Source organism: Rattus norvegicus, chromosome 7 (genome assembly GCF_021556685.1).
Source record: "Rattus norvegicus strain SHRSP/BbbUtx chromosome 7, alternate assembly SHRSP_T2T, whole genome shotgun sequence".
Classification (NCBI taxonomy): Eukaryota; Metazoa; Chordata; class Mammalia; order Rodentia; family Muridae; genus Rattus; species Rattus norvegicus.
The window spans coordinates 97,228,328-97,231,476 of NC_141540.1; the positions used below are offsets into that span (position 1 = coordinate 97,228,328).

Genomic DNA, 3,149 nt, shown 5'->3' on the forward strand with positions numbered 1-3,149 from the left:
GATACAGGCTGCATGTTCTCCCTTGTACTGGTAAAATGGTTTTTTAGTTCTGCCCCAGTGAAGCAGCTTTCAAAATGTAAAAAATGATTAAAATGTGTGAATAGTATCTTACAAAAATAACTTACAAAATTACATAACACCATTATGCATTATTGTACCACAGACGATGTGTTATATGTTACAAAATTTACTAGTGCAATGTCTGCTACATCTAGCAGATTTGATCATTGCTTAATAATATTATATTTTATTTTTAAAAAGTTGAAACAGATTTTCTATGTACATCCTATTAGATGAAACACTTCTCATATATTGTTAATAATTTCTTATTATATTAGCTATATAAAATAATTCTCATGTCTAGTGGTTTAAAGTATTTTTCTTCCTTACCCATTATACATAGTCTTTGTGGGTCACTTATTATTCCATTACTGTTGGCTGGAGTGGATTTGATTCTCTTTCATGTGTTGCTGGGTAATAAAGCCAAAGAACAGCTAGTACCTAGAAGGCATTCCTCTGGGAATGAGGAAGAAGAGAGGAGAGGAGAACAGACAAGAGGAGAGGAGAGGAGAAAAGAGGAGAGAGAGGACAGGAGGGGAAGGAAGAGGAGGGAAGGGGAGGGGAGAGAGAAGAAGTGGGAGAAGAGAATAGGAGGGAAAGGTGGAAAGAAGAGAGGGATGAAGGGAGGAAGGGAGAGAGAAATGATAGCATGATAGAAGCAGTAATAGCTAAAATAATCCCCTCTGGTTCACTGTGGCACACATGGTTTTATCAGCTAAAGATGAGTCAAATGTTCTAAAGCCATTATAGTATGGCAGGAAAGTATATTTATGTGTGAGAACATTTCATTAACAGCAGTGAGTGCAAATGGTTTTAATTTGTCTTTTACCTTAAATAACATTTTCCAGAATGTCTTAAATGATACTGACCCTGTCTGAATAATTAGTCACCAAAGCGTTCAGTCAGTCACAGCATTGGGCTGGGAAATGCTGTGATAACCTATGTGTAATATTTGTTACTGATTTCCTTGAGACTCTGTGAATGAAATAAATCCATTTGGCCATTATGAGTATACTGGCTGGTTTTGTGTGTTAGCTTGATACGATCTAAAGTCATCAGAGAGTAAGGCGCTTCAGTTAAGAAAATTCCTCGAGGAGCTTTAAAGCCATTTCCTCAGTGAATGATCAAGTGGGAGAGAGCTCAGCTCACAGTGGGTGGTGCCATCTCTGGGGTGTTAGTCCTGGGTTCTATAAGAAAGCAATCTGTGCAAGCCATGTGAGGCAGCCTGTAAGCAATGTCTCTCCCTGGCTTCTGCATCAGCTCCTGCCTCCAGGCTCCAGCCATGTTTGAGCTCCTGTCCTGACTTTCTTCAATGATGAACCATGATCTGGAAGTGTAAGCCAAATAAACACTTTCCTCCTCAAGTTTCGTTTTTGGTCACTGTGTATTTATTGAAGCCATAGAAACCCTAACCAAGACAATGGAATACACTTAATTTTTGTGATAATTATGTGCCAGGTGCAATGGATAGCAGTTAAGTCAAGTTAAGCTATCCTCAATCTGTTTCCTTAAAGCCATCGATCCATAGATACATTTTTTTGAGTGACTGCGTAATATGGGACATGAATTTTCTAGCCAATGGTAAGTTACTTTTCTTTTCAGATTCTCGACGTGACCTAGTTAACTATCTATCTAGTCATGGAAGTATCTTACCCTGAATAACCACTTTTATTTATTTATTTTTATTAACTTGAGTATTTCTTCTATACATTTCGAGTGTTATTCCCTTTCCCGGTTTCCGGGCAAACATCCCCCTCCCCCCTCCCCTTCCTTGTGGGTGTTCCCCTCCCAACCCTCCCCCCATTGCCGCCCTCCCCCCATAGACTAGTTCACTGGGGGTTCAGTCTTAGCAGGACCCAGGGGAATAACCACTTTTAAAATAGCTTTTCAAAGCTTTTCTGCTTGGCCATTGTCCTGTAGAGGAGGTAGCCATGGCACCCAGCTACAATGTCATGATCCTGAAGCTCCACTTCTACAAGGATTGACCACAGCTAGTGGACACTTGGTTCAACCATCCAGCACACAAGATCAGCAGATGTCAGGGCCTGGTAGGCAAAAGCACACTGCATTGCCCCTCGTCCCGGGTCCTCCAGTCCCATCAGACTCATCGTGAGGTGCCCTATGGTTAGAGAACACACCAAGGCCCGGGCTGACAGGGGCTTCAGCCTGGAAGATCTCAGAATGGCTAGCATCCACAAGAAAATGTCTCACAACATCGGGATCTCTGTGGACCCAAGGAGGCGAAACAAATCCACTGAATCACACAGGCCAACGTGCAACTCCTAAAGGAGTACCGCTCCAAGTTCATACTTTTCTCCAGGAAGTCTTCTGGGTCAAAGAAGGGAGATGGTTCTGCTGAAGAACTTAAATTGAGCACCCAGCTAACAGGACCTGTGATGACCATCCGGAATGCCTACTGAAAGGAGAAAGCCAGAGTCATCACAGAAGAAAAGAACTTGAAGACTTTCGCCAGTCTTCACATAGCCCATGCCAATGCTAGGCTCTGGCTTTTTAGCAAAAGGAGCAAAGGAAGCTTCTGTTGTAAAGAAAAAGTAACGTGTGGTTGGACTATGGCAATACATTTTCCATAAAGCAAAGCAAAGAAATAAAGCTTTAAAATTCATTAATTGTTTGTTTTTATTCTTCTTTTATACGTTATACCCCAACCACAGTTTTCCCTTCCTCTTTCCTCCCAGTCCATCCCACATCCCTTCTCCCTCAAATTCACTCCTGTGTTTTCCCTTCAGAAAAGGGTGGGCCTCCTAGAGTTGCCAACAGACAAGTTACAATAAGACTAGGCACACACTCTCATATCCGGGCTGGATGAGGCAGACCACCAGGAGGGAAAGGGTCCCAGGAGCAGCCAAAGGAGTCAGAGACTCCACAGCTCCTGCTGTTAGGAGTCCCACCAGAACACCAGGTTACATAACCATAATGTATATGTAGAGAACATAGCTCAGCTCCATGCAGTATCCATGATTGTCATTTCACCTTTAATCCCAGCACTTGGGAGGCTTAGGTAGGTTGATCTCTGAGTTTAAGGTCAACTTGGTCTCAGAAGGAGTTCCAGGAGAGCCGAGGCTACCGAG

At 42.6% G+C, this 3,149-nt stretch overlaps 1 pseudogene; it reads left to right on the forward strand.

Annotated features, from left to right (window-relative positions):
• The first annotated feature begins 1,991 nt into the window (after positions 1–1,991).
• Positions 1,992–2,616, forward strand: Rpl13-ps5 (ribosomal protein L13, pseudogene 5; annotated as a pseudogene).
• The last annotated feature ends 533 nt before the right edge of the window (positions 2,617–3,149 follow it).